This window comes from Tupaia chinensis, unplaced genomic scaffold, assembly GCF_000334495.1.
Source record: "Tupaia chinensis unplaced genomic scaffold, TupChi_1.0 Scaffold000113_1, whole genome shotgun sequence".
Classification (NCBI taxonomy): Eukaryota; Metazoa; Chordata; class Mammalia; order Scandentia; family Tupaiidae; genus Tupaia; species Tupaia belangeri.
The window spans coordinates 1,863,171-1,882,256 of NW_006159577.1; the positions used below are offsets into that span (position 1 = coordinate 1,863,171).

At 43.5% G+C, this 19,086-nt stretch overlaps 1 long non-coding RNA gene across 1 annotated transcript in view; it reads right to left on the reverse strand.

Moving 5' to 3' along the window:
* LOC102498981 (uncharacterized) overlaps nucleotides 1–17,147 on the reverse strand; it is a 48,900-nt gene extending 31,753 nt beyond the window's left edge. The window contains exon 1 of the long non-coding RNA XR_333895.2: nucleotides 17,090–17,147. This is a non-coding gene — a long non-coding RNA (uncharacterized LOC102498981). The remainder of the gene's footprint in view (nucleotides 1–17,089) is intronic.
* Between the last annotated feature and the right edge of the window lie 1,939 nt (nucleotides 17,148–19,086).

The window sequence follows — 19,086 nt, forward strand, 5'->3', positions numbered from 1 at the left end:
TTATTTATTCATTTATTTATTTTTTAATTTGACCAGAGAGAGACAGAGGGTGAGAGTGAGAGAGAGAGGAAGTGAGAAAGCAAGCCACCAGATTCAGGACGAGAACCCTGGTTGGCCATGGGGGAGTGTCCTGCACCTTAACCACCATGCCACCTGCTGGTCCCACAATTTTTAATACCTTTATATTCTCCAGTCTTTCAGTTTCTACCATAGAGAGCAGACAGTCAGTATATGTTAAGTAGAGACATACAATTAACCTTTTTCCTGGCTTTAAGTCCCAAGCAAATTTTTCTTAACTTTTTAAAATCGTGATTCATTAAAGTTAAAACTGCTTTTCTTGACACTTATACAGAAATAATAGCAAACTAAAGACAGTGCAGAAGAAGGGTGGGCAGTGCAGAGTGGGGAGGGAATCAAGGGGGGCAAAAAGCAAAACATTCAACAGATACAAACATGGAAAATTGCTGATAATAACGTGTATGACAGTATCTTTGACTGGGCCAATACGCAGTGGATTCAAGGTGGCAACATTCATTTTGTATGCTGTAAAGATGTACAGTGATTAAATGTAAAAAAAAAAAAAAAAAAAGAAAAGAAAAATAAATGAAAAATAAATACTCAATATTTTTCTTGCAGAAATATTGGTCCACTTGAAATTCCCACCAAGAATGTGAAGGCCGTTCTCCTTGTTTCTAGTCAACATCCCATGCCAGTCAAGTGTTGAAATGTCCCCAAATAATGGAGGTGAAATACTAAACAAGCCGTTCTCCTCAGCCTTGCAAAGCTGAACACCATCTTTGAAGATAAAACGTCTGCGAGATGAACATGGCTGGCCTCAGTTCTCTTCTACAACCAGGGACACTGGAATCCTGATCTTTGTTTCGCAGAGCTTTCAGTGTCCTTTTCTGTTCTAAAGAGTTGCCTGGCCCCTGAGTTTGGTTATTGAGATTTAAATGGCTACTAGATTTGGGCATTTTGAGCATTCACATCAGCCACTGCTCCAGAAAGAAGCCCTCGGGTTTGAGTGACGGGCTTAAGAAAACCTTGCCTTGTTATCCGTGGTCCTCTGCTGTGGAGCTCATTGTCTCACTCTGCCGTCCTTGCCAATTCTTCCATAATACAGGGAAAAAATCAAAGCCTTAAGTAATAGGAGGCTATTTGTGAATACTATTCTTTTTTTTCTTTCTTTCTTTCTTTTTTTTCTTTTTTTTAGAGCAGTTCCTTGTTAACAAATGAAATTTATTGAATATCTTTCTGAGAATCCTCAAAAGTAGGCAGAGCCTGGACAGTCTGTTTCTAGCCACAGGTGGTGACAAGACCAAAGCAAGAAAAAGTTAGTGTTGGCTACTAACATACCTCCCCAGGAGCCCTCTTTTTGAAATGAGGGTTTCACACATTTCTCAAGTGTATCTTCATATGAGCTGAAAAGTTACAACCACTTTTTTCTTTTTATGGAGAGATTTTCACTATAGGGTGCGTGCGCTCGCCAGACAGACAGAGAGAGACATAGAGACAGAAAGCAAGAAATCACCCCCCAGGGGGGAGGGTCATGCTGCAATCCCTTCTCCATTCTTCTCTCGGGATCTTGGGCATGCACGCACACATGCACGGCGTGAGTTTTAAGCCACCAGGTCTGGGATGCAAACCGCAGTCAACTACATGGGAGTCCAACGACATAGCCATTACGCTAACTGCTGGTTCCCAAAAGTTACAACCACTTTTCAGTCTGGTCTTCACTAGGAGTTTCAGTCACATTCACTTGAACCGAGTAAATGTAGCAGCTTTCAAAATGCAGCTGAGAACTAGGCTTTACCCAATAGGTATTTCCAGAAACAGTTGGGATGGAGGGAGTGAGGCCACCCATGCTTAAAACCATCCAACAGCTTGGTAACAGGCAAGGGCCATAAGAATGAGCTGCAAGGGACCAGCAGATGGTGTGATGGTTACATCACTGGACTCCCAGATAGTCTACTGTGGTTTGAGTCCCAGACCTGGCAGCTTAAATCTCGAGCCAGGTGCGTGTATGTGCATGACCAAAATCCCAAGAGGAGAGTGGAGGAGAAGGGATTGCAGTGTGGCCGTGGCCCCTGGGGGGTGATTTCTTGCTTTCTGTCTCTCTGCCTCTCTGGTGAGCACACACACCCTTTAGCAAAAATCTCTATCTCTAAAAAAACATAAAGAATGAATTGCAGTTGGCCAGCAGGTGGCATAGTGGTTAAAGCACTGGACTCCCACAGAGCCAACCACAGTTTGAGTCCCAGATCTGATGACTTGACAATCTCTCCAGGCGCATGTATGCCCAAAATCCCAAGAAGAGAATGGAGGAGAGTGGAGGGTAATTTCTTACTCTCCCCACCCCTCTGTCTTTCTCTGGGGAGTGTATGTTCCTACAGCAAAAATCTAAATAAATAAATAAGAATGAGCTACTCATCGATGTCACGTTGTTATTGTCATGTATTTTCATGTATGATCATGTATATTTTCTGTCCTAACGCATCATGAAAAAGTACGTGAATCATCTTTTGGACATCCATACACAATATATACAACATACAGGGAAACCAAGTATTAGTCAGGATCCCAACAAAATACAAAGATATACCCAAAATAGGTCAATTGGAGCAGGATGTAGGCATGAAAATATGGGTACAGGGAAGTCCCTCCAGTGCAGCAACGTGGGGCTGGCAGAAGAGGAGTCGTTACCACCCGCAGGCCCAGAGGGCAAGGGACAGAAGAAGTTTCCAGGACCCAGCAAGAGAAATGTAGAATCTCAAAGTCAGCATAAAGGGAAGGAAGTTTTGATACTACAACACGAATAAATCTTGAAAACATTGTGGGAAGTGAAAGAAGCCAGCCCCCAAAGCCCACACATTGTATGGTTCCATTTATATGAAATATCCAGAATAGGAAAGTCCAGAGACAGAAAATAAATTAGTGGCTGCATGGAGCTGGATGGAAGGGGGAGGATGGGGAGGCATTGCTCATGGGTTCCAGGTTTCTTTTTGGGGTGATAAAAATGTCCTTTATAAATGTATTGTAAACCACTGAAAGGGTGTGCTTTAAAATGATGTCATTTATAGTATGTGAATTATATCTCAATAACATTTTTAAGCGGAGAAAGGAGCATGACCTTTGGTAGAAAGGCACAGCCAGCCCCAGGCAACCTGGCCAGGTGGTGGGAGGAAGAAGGGAAAGGAGGGGAGACCAGGAAAATAAATACTCTGACCTCCTTTTCCTCCCTCCTCAGGCCCCTCCCACCCACAAAGTCATGTTCCCCATTGGCCAACCCAACGGAAGGCCAGTGGGCAAGGGAATGACTGGTGTGGTCTCCATGGGTCAGTGCCCAGACAGATAGCAGAGTGGAAAAGGATGGAGAGTCAAGGTGTAGGCAAATGGGCGGCACCTGGCACACCAGAGTAAGAGGAAGATAAGAACATGTGAACGAGATGGAGTTGGGGTGGTGAGAGTATATAAAATATAGGATTTTTTAGAATTATTTATGTAATTTAATTTTTATTTTATTTTATTTTATTTTATTTTATTTTATTTTATTTTATTTTATTTTATTTTTTACCAGAGAAAGACAGAAGGAAAGTGAGAAAGCAAGTCACCAGGTCTGGGACTCGAACTGTGGTTGGCCATGTGAGACTCCAGCACCTTAACCACTATGCCACTTGCCACCCCCATAAACTATGTTTTATAAGGTACTCTATGGTCACTAGAGTGAGTTCAGATTTGGGATAAGAACTTCCTAGCAGCTGGCACAGAGAAGAAAATCTACCAGAAACCAAATCGGGGGTGTCCGTTAGGTAAAGGAAGCTCCAGGAGAGGACCTGCTTCTGACGGATACACACAGTTGCCTGCTTTCCGTTACCATGCCGGAAAGATGCAAAAGGAAACTGAACAAAGAATTTGCCATCTTTTCTAGTTCAAGATTCATAAAACCTTCCCTTCCTACACTCACCTGGTGGATGGCTGCCCCCTTTAAAATTCCTCTCAACAGTGTAAACGCAGAGGCCAGGCGGTGGCACGGTGGTAACATGCAGTACTCTGCGAAGCTGACCCAGTGGGAAGGTTCCAGGTTTGCACCCAGAGACCTTTCTGAACACACCAAGCAGTGTGCGACTGTGGTCGGGGGCTGGCTGAAGCTGAGGCTGAAGGTGGGTAGAAATGCCAAGACTGTTGGGGCTGCTGTTTCTCTCACTCATGGAAGAAATAAATAAAACCTAAAGCAAACAAAAAATACTACAAAATCACAGAACTCACAGGAAAGATAGTCCAGTGTACTTATTGTGGGCTCAGCTCAGTCCTGGGGTCAGACCCTTTGAGAGAGACCCTGCTCTAACAGTTAACTCTCTATGTCCTGTGGAACTGGACTTGATCACCTTGTGCCTCAGTCTCTTCATCTGTCAAATGGGTATCATTAAAATCCATATCTTATAGTGGGAACCAGCAGTTAGCGTAATGGCTATGTCGCTGGACTCCCACGTAGTCGACCGCGGTTCAAGTCCCAGACCCGGTGGCTTAAAACTCACGCCGGGCGCATGTGCGTGCGTGCCCAAGATCCCGAGAGGAGAATGGAGGAGAAGGGATTGCAGCGTGACCATCCCCCCTGGGGGGATGATTTCTCGCTTTCTGTCTCTATGTCTCTCTCTGTCTGTCTGGCGAGCACATGCGCCCTATAGCGAAAAACCTCTCAAAAAAAAAATCCATATCTTATAGGATTGTTGTAAAAATAAATGAAACCATGTAGGGAGAGGGCTTAGCGCTGCTTACGTGCTCAGTAAATGTCTAGGTTCGCTGTTGACTATGATGATGATAAAACAGCTGAGAAACTTTTTGCAATCGTCTCGTTGTATTTGTTCATTATTACAGGAAAAGAGAAGGCAGCCCGGAGATGCGTGTCTCTATCCAAAATCACATTATCAGAAGAAAAGCAGCAAAAAAAAAAAAACTCATCTTCCCGTCTGAACACACTACAGAAATTCTCAGCAGTGGTTCCTGTGTTTATATTTGCTTAGGAACAGTTCCCTGGGCAGCTCAAGTAGACTACACACCCGGAGAGAGTGAAGACCTCAGAACCCGCTGTGTGTGTGCCACGCATTCAGGAAATGCTCACACAGATTTGTCAGTTTTTGTTGCCATTCCCAGACAGACCAGGAGCTCTTGGAGGGCAAAGCTGTGCCTGGTTCTTTTTTGACTCTCTAGTGCCTGGCACAGAAGCCTGGTATAAATTAAATGCTTAATAAATATTTTACATGTATTAATAATTAACATACGAGGCTATTTATAAACAGCTCGGTGGGAAAAGCCCAGTTGGGATTATGACCGTATCAGAAGTTAAATTCTCAGCTCACTTACCAAAGGCCAAGTCCAAACATGACTCCAATCCACCCAAGAAGTCTAGTTGCCTTGTGATGACATAATAGTGTAAGTGCCATTTAAGGTGACACATGAACAGATCCCAGAGGTACAAATTATTCTTGGTGTGGTCTGTCAGTGTATCCAGGGGAATTTAGCCTGGGGCCCAAGTGCTATGCATTTTAAATAAATTCCACTCTTCATCTATAGAAGGCACAACTGTGTCCCCATAACAGATATGTCCGGTCCTAACCCCTAGTACTTTATTTGGAAATAGGATCTTTGCAGATGTAATCAAGTTAAAGATGAAGTCATAATGGATTAGGGCAGGTCCTAACCCAGTGACTGAGGTCCTTCTAAGGGGACTGATCCTGGAGTGGCTACCAGTGTGAGGGCAATCCGAGCTTGTGTTCAGCTGTTTATCACACCTGCTGCTGAAATCGAAGGGTCAGATAGACATTGTCGGGGCAGGACTAATTGCAAGGCAGAGTGAAAATTGAAAATATGGTGCCTCAGGACTAGCAGGTAATGTGAAGGTTACACTGTTGGACTCCCACATGGCCAGCCACAGTTTGAGTCCAGACCTGGAGACTCATGCTGGGCACATGAGCGTGCATGCCCAAGATCCCAAGATCTCAAAAAGTGAAGGGATTACGGCATGGCCATGCCCCCAGGAGGTAATTTCTTGCTTTCTGTCTCTGTCTCTCCAGCAAGCAAAAATCTCTCTGGAAAAAAAAGAAAAAGAAAATATGGTGCCTCTCTTTATAAACTATTAAGATTGTCAATGTGGGAGGGACCAGCAGGTGGTATACTGGTTAAGGAGCTGGACATTCCCACATAGCCAACCATGGTTCAAGTGCCGGACCTGCTGGTTTGCTTTCTCACTTTCTCTCTCTCTCTCTCTCTCTCTCTCTCTGTCTCTCTCTGGTCAAATTAAAATATGTGAATGAATAAATGAAATTAAATAAATAATTCTTTAAAAAAGAAAATAAAAGATTTTCAAAGTGGGAGCTGCAGAGCATTTAACCAAGCCAGGGCCCTTCTGAGTGCACCTGCACAGGGCATGGCCCATGAAGTCAGCCCTGGGTGCAGAGCTCAGTAGCATCTGCTCTAAGCACCCACCATGTGCCAGGCACTGTATTGAATGTGCTGTGCGTGCAATAAATGTACTTATTTGTATCACGCCTTATAACGACCACATTAATTATTCCTCTTAGTGGAATGAATGTACACAAATGTATATTACTGCCTTGCTGAGGATTCCCTAAATCCACACTAAGACTATCACTCCATAGCTCAGAAGTACCTTGAGTCTAAACCAAACAATCTTTATTCTTGTGCAAAGGAGTTTAGCCAGACCCTGAGCACTGCATAAACATGTTGTTATGGTTTTCCTGATTATCATCTCTAGCATCAGAGCATTACAAATCTCTCGTTTGGCTGATATTTAACATGAACACAGGTTCTTCCGCCTTAGTCAATATAATTCTGCTAACATGCCATAGATGTGTTATCATTTTCCCCTTTCCTCAAGAAACCATTCATATCAACTTTGAAAATGATTTGTCAGCTCACTGGGCTTTCATTTTTATACCTCTTTGAACAGTAATTTCTATGGGCTCCACAGAACTGCAGACCTATCCCCCATCCAGGTCTCCCAGGTCTCCTGATACTTAAGTTACTATCATATATATATATATATATATATATATTTAAATAATTATTTTGTTTAACTTTATTTATATTCAACCAGAGAGAAACAGAGCAAGCAAGCAAGACAGAGAAAGAGAGAGAGAGGGCAAGTGAGAAAGCAAGCTGCCAGATCTGGGACTCAAACCTGTGGTCAGCCACATGAGAGTCCAGTGCTCTTAACCACCACGCCATCTGCTGGCACTTAAGTTACTATCTCTAAGCTGAGCCCACTGGCAAGTTCCACCAGGGAGACTGTGACAATCAAATGCAGTGTGTAAGCCTTAATAGGCTCCTGCACCCAAAAATAAATAAATAAATACATAAATAAATGGAATACATTTTGTGACAACTGGGAAACCTTTTAAAATGGTCTAGGTATTAGTCAGTATTTCTCAAACTATCTACAGTGAAGGAGTAGTTTTTGTTGTTTTCCAGACTGACATTTTTGTAAAATAGTATAAAAGTGACATTCTAGGAAAATAAAATGAAAACATACAAAATGCAAGCCCCAATTTTTTAAATTGGATTTAACAAATGTAAAATTACTCTCCCAAATTGCTATGAATGTTGTTTATTTTTTTGAGAGAGAGATTTTTGCTATAGGGCTCGTGCACTCACCAGAGACTAGACAGAGAAAGAAAACGAGAAAGTGAGAAATAACCCCCCAGGGGAGATGGCTACCCACAATCCCTCCATTCTCCTTTTGGGATTCTGGGCATGCACGCACATGTGCCTGGTATGAGTTTCAAGCCTCTGTGTACAGGTCTCGAAACACAGTCAGCCATATAGGAGTCTGGTGCCATAACCACTACACCACTACAGGTTCTGCTATGAATATTTCTAAGAACTTACTCTCTGTTTTGGCATTCAGCTAGTGGTAGATGTGTAGCAGATAATCCCCAGGTGGGCTACAGTATGCTGACCACACCTTGAATAGCACTGAATTTACAGCCCTGATGTTAAAAAATAGTGTTAATTTTCATAGATGTGATGAGATATGAAGAATTTTGTAGAAGTCTGTCTTCTTAAGAGTTAAGATGTTTAAGTAGTAGGGTCAACAGGTAGTGTAGTGGTTAAGGTGCTGAACTCTCAGTGGCCAACCATGGTTCAAATCCCAGACCCAGTGGTTTGAAACTAACATTGGGTGTGTGTGTGTGCCTACCCAAAACCCCAAGAGGAGAATGGATAAGAGATTACAGTGTGGCCATCCTCTCTGAGAGGTGATTTCTCGCTTTCTGTCTCTCTGTCTCTGCCTCTCTAGTGAGCACACACACCCTATGGCAAAAATCTCTAAAATAAATAAATTAAAATTAAATTAAAAGTACAGTTAATTTTCATAGGTGTGAAGAGATATGGAGGATTTTGTAGAAAGTTTTTCTTCTTAGGAGTTAAAATGCTTAAGTAATGGGGCCAACTGTGGCATGGTGGTTAAGGCACACTGGGAGTCTGTGATTCAAGTCCTGGACTTTGTGGCTTGAACATCACAGTAGATACACAGGCATGCATGTCCAAAATCTCAGGAGGAGAATAGAGGAGATGGGACTGCGGTGTGACCAACCCCCTTGGGAGGTGATTTCTCGTTTTTCCTTTCACTATCTCTCTGGCATGCACCTTATGACCACAAGAAACACACACACACACATACGCACACACCTGAAAGTTTCCTAAAAATAAATAAGTAAATTAGAAGTGAAGCATCAGAATATCTACAACTTACTTTCTAATAGTTCAGGAAAAAGTATCTATGTATGTAGAGGGGAAAAAAAGAGAGATAAACTATGACCAGATATGAACAAACTATTTGAATGAGACAGGCCTATTGGAGGGTAATAATTACACTATTTTTTAAGTCTCTTTGTTTCATGAGAGAGACAGAAAAAGGCAAGTGCATTCAACAGTTTCTCACACCACGATCCCCTGCTCCCCACCCCAGCCATCCCAGCCAGGATCACGGACACGTTCAAGTGTACCTGGCATGTACAAGTTCACCTGGAATCTAACTCTGATCCCCCACATGGCTTCCAGCATCACACTGTTGAGCTGCCACTGTGCCACTGCAGCTGGACGGCATGGTACTATTTATTTTTAAGAATTTTTTAAAAAATTTTATTTATTCATTCACTTAATTTGACCAGAGAGACAAGGAGTAAGAGAAAGTGAGAAAGCAAGCCACCAGGTCTGAGACTTGAACCATGGTCAGCCATGTGGGAGTGTCCAGTGCCTTAATCACCATCCACTTGCAGCCCCCAGCATGGTACTATTTAAATCAACTCTCCTAAAGATTTGATGATCTAAAAATGAAGAGTTGATGCAGAGGAGGGAAAAACAAACAAAAAAAAACAACAACAACAAAAAAATAGCTTTATTTCATCCTGGCAGAGATTAAATGTGAGAACAAGCCTCTAAAGAAGCATGGTCCAGGGGGCCAGGTACACTTACTTGTCCACACCTCATGTAGCCCTGAGTGGCAGGACAGCAGATCCAAAGTGAGCCTGGGAAGCCCAAAGAGGGACAGTTTCAACCCGGATTCCACAGTTCGCCTGATAGGAGGCCTTGACAAGTCACCTAACCACAGGACCTCCGTGGCCTCTTCTGTGAAATACAGGGGCCATCCCATCAAATATGAAATAGTGATGCTGCCTGGGGGCAAGCAAGGGCACCGTGAATGGCAAGCATGGCATTGATTCTGCTGGCCAGCCAACCTGACAAACATGAGCCTTATTTATAGGTTTTTTAGGAAAAAGCCTAGAAAAATAATTTTTTTGTTTCAAAAATTCTAGGACCAGCAGATAGTGTAATGGTTACATTCCTGGACTCCCATGTAACCAACCACAGTTGGAGCTCCGGATCTGGCAGCTTAAAACTCATACCAGGTGTATGTGCATGCGCGTGTGTGCCCAAAATCCTGAGAGGAGGAGAAGAGATGGCAGCATGGCCATCCACCCAGGAGGTGGTTTCTCGCTTTTTGTCTCTCTGTCTCTACAGTGAGCACACATACCCTATAGAAAACAAAACAAAACAAAAAATCTCTCTCTAAAAGGAAAAATGTAGAGTTCTTCTGGAAGAAGATTCACTGAAGTCAGTTCTGTTTAGGGTGACTGAAGTACACATTGCATCAGGAGCTTTAGACCTTCAAGACCAGTTTGAGGGCCAGCCAGTGGTGTGGTAGTTAAGGCAGCCAGGTCCTACATGGCTGACAGAGGTTCCAGAACCAGTGGCTTAAAAAACACACTTGAGGGGCGGGCAGGTGGCGTACTGGTTAAAGGCACTGGACTCCCACATAGCTGACCACGGTTCAAGTCCTGGACCTGGTGGCTTGCTTCCTCACTTTCTGTCTCTCTCTCCTTCTCTCTCTGATCAAACTGGAAAATAATAATAATAAATAAATAAAGTTAAATTTTTAAAAATAATTCTTAAAAGAAAAGAAAAGCACACCCGGGCATGTGTGCATGTGTGCCCAAAATCCCAAGAGGAGAATGGAACAGAAGGGATTGTGGCATGGCCACCTCCTGAGGGGATGATTTAGCTTACGTTCCTCTCTTTCTCTGTCTCTCTCCTGTGAGTGCATGTACCCTATGATAAACTGAAAAAAAAAAAAGAAGAAAAAAAACAACTAATTCACGTTGGAGCTAGATAAATTCCTTTGATGGCAGATCTCTTTTCCCCTTGGGCGGCAACTCGAGGGGGAGTCAGCCACTCTCTTTCTGCCCCAAACTGGGCCAGTCCCAGCAATAGCCCCACCACAACTTTGCCACTGGCCCTCCTGAGTCATGTCACTGGCCTTTATGACTCTGGCCTTAGTCACTGTTGCCAACATGTCAGAAGGTCTGCCTGTCATGGGACTGTCCTGCTACAGAGAAATGAACATTCCAAGGGCAAGGCTCAAAGCTGGACAGGCAAAGACGTGGCGTCACAAGCAGGGATTTCTTTTTCTTTTTTTTTTTTTTTTTGTTTTGTTTTGCCATATGGAATTGAATCTTTTTTGTTTTGTTTTGCCATAGGGAATGTACTCTCACTGGAGAGAGACAGAGAGAAAAGGAAAGTGAGAAAGCATCCCCCAGGGAGGATGACACACCCCATTCCCTTCTTCTCCACTCTCCTCTCAAGATTTTGGGCATGCACATACATGCACTTGGCATGATTTTCAAGCTGCCAGGTCCTGAACAATAACTGAGCAGTTGGCCAGTTGTGGGATCCAGCTACTTAACCACCGTGCCACCTGGCTGGACTCATGGCCAGGGAACTCTTTAGACTCATGTTGGTTTCTGTTTGACTCAATGGGCTGCTAATAAAGACTTCTAGACTTTGGGGCCAGCAGGTGGCGTAGCAGTTAAGGTGCTGGATTCCCATGTAGTCAACTGCTATTTGAGACCTGGACCCAGCAGCTTGAAACTCACACTGGGTGTATGTTTGTGTGCATGCCCAAAATTCCAAGAGGAGAATGAAGGAGAAGGGATTGTGGCATGGCCACCCTCCAACCCCACCCAACTCCAGAAAGGGGGAAGATTTCTCACTTTCTCTCTCTCTGTCTTTCTGGCAAGCACACACACTCTATATAGCAAAAATTCTAAAAAAAAAAAAAAAAAGGCTTCCACTGTGTAGGAATGGAGCCTTTTATCTAGTACAGTTATGTGTTACTTAACAACAGAGATACGTTCTGAAAAACACATCATTATGTTGTCATTGTGTGAGCAGCGTGGAGTGTACTTTCACAGACCTATGTTTGCATGGCCTATTGTGTAAACCTAGCCTATTGTAATCTTACGGGACCACCGTCATGAATGGGGTCCATTGTTAACTGAAAGGATGATATACGGTACATGACTGCATTTATGTTAGCTTCCCAAGGTGGATGAAGTGTAGTAAACTTGGAGGAGAGAATAAGCATTTTCTTCTATGCTAGTCCTGCCACTTGGTGGCTGAGGGGGCGTGGGCAACATAATGGGTCATTTTTGCATAGAAAAATGCATCATGACTTTCCTGACAACCCAATACTTAAAGATATCTGGCTGTATAATTAGTGGAGTCCAATGCAAAATGAAGATGCAAGTCCTCTTGATCAAAATCATTACAAATTTTGAGATGGCCATAGTGGTTACATGGCTGGACTCCCACATGGCCAACCACGATTTGCGTCCCAGAACCAGTGGCTTGAAAATCATATGCTATGTGCACAAGATCCCAGGAGGAGAATGGAAGAGAAGGGGTGATGGTGTGGCCATCCTCCCAAGGGGTGATTTCTCACTTTCCCTCTCACGGTCTCTGTCTCTCTCCCTCTCTCTCAGATGAGCACCTGTGCCCTATAACAAAAGTCTCTAAAACAAAAATAAAAATAAGAAGTTCCATTAAAAAAAAAAGAATTTGAAAACAGCAACAGCAGAGCCAAGTACAGAGGCCTTTTGAGCATAGGACTGCGTGTGACTGCACGGGTAACACACCTGTGAAGCCGGCCCAGCACCTAAGCTTCCCTGGAGCTTCAGTTTTAGCGAAGGTGACTGTGGAATCTTAATCCCTACCTCACAATATTGCAAGGCTTAAATGAGATCATACTTGAGCCAGTGCAGGTTCCCTGGAATACTATCTTCTTGGAGGTAGCAACCTGCTGGGCTTAGTCTTGGTACCAAGGGGTCCAGCTGGGCCAAGCAAAGAGCAGGCCCTCCTTCAATGTAGGTGCCCAATATATTTGCTTATTTCTTCTCGTTGTTACTCTACAGATTCACTCGTGTCTGGATCAGCATGTTTGTTTTTGTTTTCCTAGGACTGTAGTCTCTGTTGTTCAAAGGATTCAAGCAGGTGTGTTTGTGTTTGTATGTGTGTTTAGTTAAAAAATAAACTCAAATGCCAATTAAATCCTAAAACTATAAGACCTTCAACTACTCCAATCTGTACCCCTTCCTGAGTAAACCATGAGCATAGGAGTTTTTATCATTCTGATTTGCTATAGGTGTGTGCACTCACAGGAGAGAAACAGAGAGAGAGAGAGAGAGAGAAAGTGAGAAAACACTCACCAGGGGGATAGCCTTGTGCAATCCCTTCTCCATTCTCCTCTCAGGATTTTGGGCATACACGCATATGTGTCTGGCATGTTTCTCAAGCCATCAGGTTTCAAACTGCACAGCCAGCCTCATGGGATCCAGCTGCCTTAACCACCATGTCACCAACTGGCCTGAGCACAGAATTTTTTTTTTTTTTTTTTTTTTTTTTTGAGCACAGGATTTTTAATGTGTAGTTGAAAAGAGGCACAGTATCTGTAGAGGCAGTATGTACTCACTGATTAGAATTAATTATGAATCATATAGTGATTATATTATAGCCACAACGAGCACAGCTTTTCTACAAAACATTGCAGCAGAATTCCCACCTCCATTCAAGGCAGCAACTGAGAGCTTCAGATAATTGTGGTTCTGAAGTGAGCTGAACCCTGAATAAGAGAGATAGGTGAGTAACAATGCAGTTAAGTCCAACTCCCGGTAACTCTCGCTGCACAGACCCTTGAAATACTCAAGTGCACACAACTAGTCCATTTTATTGCACAAAACAGTTACAATAAAAAGACCCACTATTATCTAGGGCCACTATCTTTTTTCCTACAACTGTTGGTTCCTGGAAATGAAATAGGAGAGATAGGGAACTGAGAAATAAGAACCTCGGCTAGAGTCTTTGATTAGAGCAGGGAGAAGGCGCTCTCTCCAGCAGCAGACCTGTCCTACAGGCCTTTTACAGGCCCTCAGTTCCCAGAGACATCAAAGCCACTCCCAGGGAAGTATGAAGCTGGGAAAGAATTATCCGTCCTGTGTAAAGGCCGCTGAATGGAAGAAAATAAGTGCTTTACAAACTCAATGGCCTGGGCTGGGCATAGAAATCGTGTTTGACATCTTTATTTCTTGTCTTAAAACTTTTTTATTTTGGGGACCAGCAGTCGGCATAATGGCTATGTTGCTGGACTCCCATGTAGTCAACTGTGGTTCGAGTCCCAGCCCGGTGGCTTAAACTCAAGCCGGGTGCGTGTGCATGCATGGCCACAATCCCTAGAGGAGGATCCCGAGAGGAGGATGGAGGAGAAGGGATTGCTCCGTGGCCATCCCCCCTGGGGGGTGATTTCTCGCTTTCTGTCTCTCTGTCTCTCTCTGTCTTCCTGGCAAGTGCATACATCCTGTAGCAAAAATCTCTCAAAAAAAAAAAAAAGAAAAGAAAAGAAATAGATGGATAAATAAAGTTGAATAAAATAGTTCTTTTTTAAAAAGAAGAATTATTTATTTGGGGACTGGCAGGTGGACTGGTGGTTAAGAGCACTGAATTCCCAAATGACTGACTGCAGTTCGGACCTGGCGGCTTGCTTTCTCACTTTCCCTCTCTCTCTTTTTCTCTCATTCTGACCCTCTCTGGTCAAAATTAAAATATAAGTAAATAAATGAATAAATAAAATATATAAAATAATTTTTAAAAAGAAATATTTGGTTTTATTTATCATTATTATTATATTATGTTTTTAAGAATTATTTTATTTAACTTCATTTATTTTAGTTGGATCAGAGAGGAACAGAGTGAGAGAGACAGAGCAAGAGAAAGAGAGAGAGAGAAAGTGAGAAAGCTAGCTGCCAGATCCAGGACTTGAACCACGGTCGACCACATGGAAGTTCAGCGCCCTTAACCACCATGCCACCTCCAGCCTCTCATTATTACTATGTTTTAAATGGTACAGGATATGCACCCTCACCAGAGAGAGTCAGAGAGAGAAGGGGAAACTAAAAAGGAAGCCACAGGTCTGGGACTCAAACCTTTGTCAGTCGGTGTGGGAGTCCAGCATCTTAACCACCGTGCCACCTGCTAGCCCCTTGAAATAATTTTAAATTTATAGGTACCATTGTTAGAATAGTACAAAAGGGCCAGCAGATGGCATGATGCCCTACAGCAAATTTAATAATAATAATAATAATAATAATAATAATAATAATAATAATAATAATAAAATATAATTAAATAAATAATTAGTTTTTAAAAAGAGAGAGAGAGAAGAAAAGTGAGAAAGCAAGCTGCCAAATCCAGGACCTGGACCACAACTGGCCATGTGGGAATCCAGCATGTCAGCCACCCACACCACCTGTTGGTCCCTGATTTGCCAATTTTAACATCTCATCACATTTGTTTTATCATTCTTTATTATACATATATTTTTTCTGAAAATAGGTAGTAGAGTAGGTTATCTACTTTGTTTCCTTTTGCTCCTTTACTTTTGCGTATTATAAAAGGAATGTAGCCAGCAGTTGGTGTAGTGGTTAAGACACTAGACTCCCACATGGCCGACGGTGGTTCAAGTCCCAGGCCCAGTGGCTTGATAATGGCAATAAACACTTATTTTTTTAATTATAGGGCCTCGGGGCCAGCAGGTGGTGTGGAGGTTAAGATGCTGGATTCCCACATGGCCGACTGCTGTTCAAGTCCCAGAACTGGTGGCTTGCTTTCTCACCTTCCCTTTCTCTCTCTGTCTCTGTCTGATCAAGTTAAAAAATAATAATAACAAATGGACTTAAATAAATACATAATTCTTTAAAATAAATTTTTAAAAAATTGTAGGACCTAGACATGATGCAGCAGTAGAACACAGAGCTCTGCAAGGCTGACCTACACAGGAAAGGTTTCAAGTTCGTGTCTGGAGAACTCCCTGAGTATGCTGAGCACAGAAGGACGCTGCTGCTTCCTGAAACACAACTTCAGGATCCTTGCTGTCCTTCAGCATTAAATTTGACTTTGAGCCTCCTAGGAGCCAAGGCAACAGGAATCATATTTTACACAGTTTTTAAGAGATCTATAAAAAACAAACCTTTGGCAACCAGCAGGTGCGTGGTGGTTAAGGTGCTGGACACTCCCACATGGCTGACCATGTTTCAGGTCCCGGACCTGGCAGCTTGATTTCTCACTTTCCCTCTCTGTCTCTCTCTGGCCAAATTAAAAAATAAATGAATGAATAAATAAAATTAAAATAAATATTTTTTTTTTTTTTAAAAAGCATACCCTTTGGGGCTGGCAGGTGGAATGGTGGTTAAGGCAGTGGGCTCCCACATGGCTGACCATGTTTCAGGTCCCGGACCTGGCAGCTTGATTTCTCACTTTCCCTCTCTGTCTCTCTCTGGTCGAATTTTAAAAAGAAGAATGAACAAATAAAATAAAATTAAATAATTCTTTAAAAAAAGAGAATTGTGGGGCCGGCAGGTAGCATGGTGGTTAAGGTGTTGGACTCCCACATGGCTAACCACGGTTCAAGTGTCAGACCTGGCGGCTTGCTTTCTCAATTTCTCTCTCTTTATCTTCTCTGTTCAACTAAAGTGATGATTATGGTGAATAAAATCATTATTTAAAAAACAAAGAAGAAAACCGCAAACCTATTGGCTTTTCAAGAGAGGTACACTAGGTTCTCTTTGGAAAAAGTGCTGAGCAGAGATGACAGAAACCCCTCGGGTCAAGGGAGAAGTCTGGACCAGCCCTTGCTGCCTGTTCCTCCATTTTGTCAGGCAGTGGGTAGCAGAAGGAAGTGACTGGATCAATGGCCTATGCCATCAGTGCTCCCTGGTGGCCTGGGTGGAACCCATACCTTGCAGAGGGACAAAGAAGGAACCTGAAAATGAAGAGGTACTGCTCATTCATGAGGGGGAGTGGCCCTGTGGGAGGGGCTGCAGCGGTGCGACCTGTGGAGGACAAGGCAGCAGCTCGGATCAGCAGTGCCAGGCCTCCTCAGCAAGAGAATGGCTGGACCTTCAGGAAAAATGCCCTTACTCCATAAAGAGAGTTACAACTGTGCCAGTTACACCCGCCCTCACCCTGCAACTCTGGGGGTCCACCAAGCCAGATGGCTGAACTGGAAAACTAGGACCTGCTTCCCAGACCTCCAGCTGGATCCGAGATTCAGGTCCCCAGAAAGGAGCACATCTACTCTCTGAGCAAGGGGAGGAATCACACTGATATGAAATATGAAAGGTGTGCAGCCGAAAGAAACCAAGGTAACAAGTGGAGAGAGGAGCAAGCCAGGAGAGACACATACCTTTCGCTGTCAAGATCAAGTGGGAATGGAGATTCCTGGACAAATGGGTATGCTCCCTGAAGCAAAAACCTTAAAAAAAGAAAAAAAGAAAATTCCCAACCTTATTTTTAAATGTATTTATTTATTTATTTATTTATTTATTTATTGGGAGGTTTTTGGTTTGTTTGTTTGTTTGTTTTTGCTGTAGGGTGCGAATGCTCACCAGAAAGACAGAGAGAGACAGAGAGACAGAAAGCAAGAAATTACCCCCCAGGGGGGATGGCCACACCGCAATCCCTTCTCCTCCATTCTCCTCTCAGGATCTTGGGCACACATGCACATGTGCCCGGCATGAGTTTAAGCCACCAGGTCCGGGACTTGAACCGTGGTCCACTACATGGGAGTCCTGCAACATAGCCATAACGCCAACTGATGATCCCTATTTTTTTTTATTTCCAAAGAGTGTGAACTCACCAGAAAGAGACAGATGCATCCCCTAATAGAGTACGTTCACATCAAAATCCTCCTTTCTTTATTTCTCCTTCTAGTCAGGATTTTGGGCATGCACACACAAGCACCCAGTGTGTTTTTCTTTTTCTTTTCTTTTCTTTTTTTTTTTAGTTTCTGAGATGGGCTATGGTCAGGTCTATCACACTGAGAACTCTTCAAACCCGGGCTTCCTCTCCGCTTTGCCATCATCGCCTAGAGCAGGCCTCCTCATCTCCGGCCCGGGCTATCGCTGCTGCCTCCTACGCCATTTCTCTGTGTTCAGTTTCGGCCCTTTCAGCCCATCATTCTTGCTGCTAGAGAGGACTTTTGCAAACACATCTGTGCCCTGGAGAAGCAGTGGTGACCAAAAGGGCCTTCTGAGTTGCTGGTCCCATGTTTTTCTTTCTTTCTTTTTTTTCTTTATTTTTGAAGAGGTTTTTGCTATAGGGCGCGTGTGCTTGCCAGAAAGAGAGATAGAGACAGAAAGTGAGAAATCACCCCCAGGGGGGATGGCCATGCCACAATCTCTTCTCCTCCATTCTCTCTGGATCTTGAGCACACATGCACATGTGCCCAGTGTGAGGTTTTGTTTGTTTGTTTTGTTTTGTTTTGTTTTGCCCAGTGTGAGTTTAAGCCACCAGGTTCAGGACTCGAATTGCAGTCGACTACATGGGAGTCCAGCAACATAGCCATCACGCCAACTGCTGGTCCCTGCACGCAGTGTGTTTTTCTTTCTTTTCAAAATTTTGCCAAAGGGCACATGCCCTCTGGAGAGAGAGAGAGAGACAGAGAGAGGAAGAGAGAAAGCAAGAAAACATCCCTGATGGAGGATGGTCACACCCCAACCCCTTCTCTTCCATCTCCCTTCTTTCAGGATTTTGGACACTCACGTGCATGCACCCAATGTGTTTTATAAGCTGCTGGGTCTGGGACTCCAATCACACAGTCGGCCAGGTGGGATCTAGCCATTTTAACCACCAATCCCCTTCCACCCCCCTTCTGGCCCCCCAGTGTATTTTTCAAGTTGCAAGGATCAGGATTCCAATCTCAGTGGGCCACGGGGGTGGGGGGAACACAAGCTCCCTTATCAGCTGTGCTAAGGGGCAGGAAGTTCTTTTTATACCAGTCTCTGACAATACATTTCATTCCTTGGTTTTTTTTTTTCTTTTTTTTTCCCCTTTAAAGATTAGATTGAAGACTCATTGACAACAAAAATCTTCCAAATAAGATGTTAAATATATGTTCCAAAATTAACTAGGGCCAGGACCAACAGATGGCATAAGGGTTACATCGCCGGACTCCCATATGGCAGACTGCAGTTTGAGTCCTGGGCCAGGTGGCTTGAAACTCATGCCTAGTGTGTGTGCATGCATGCCTAAAATCCTGAGAGGGGAATGGAGATGAGATTGCAGCATGGTCATCCCCCTTGGGGGGTGACTTCTCACTTTCTGTCTCTGTCTCTCTGGTGGATCACACATGCCCAATAGCAAACATCTCTCTCAGAAAAGATTTGTAACTATATACTCTCC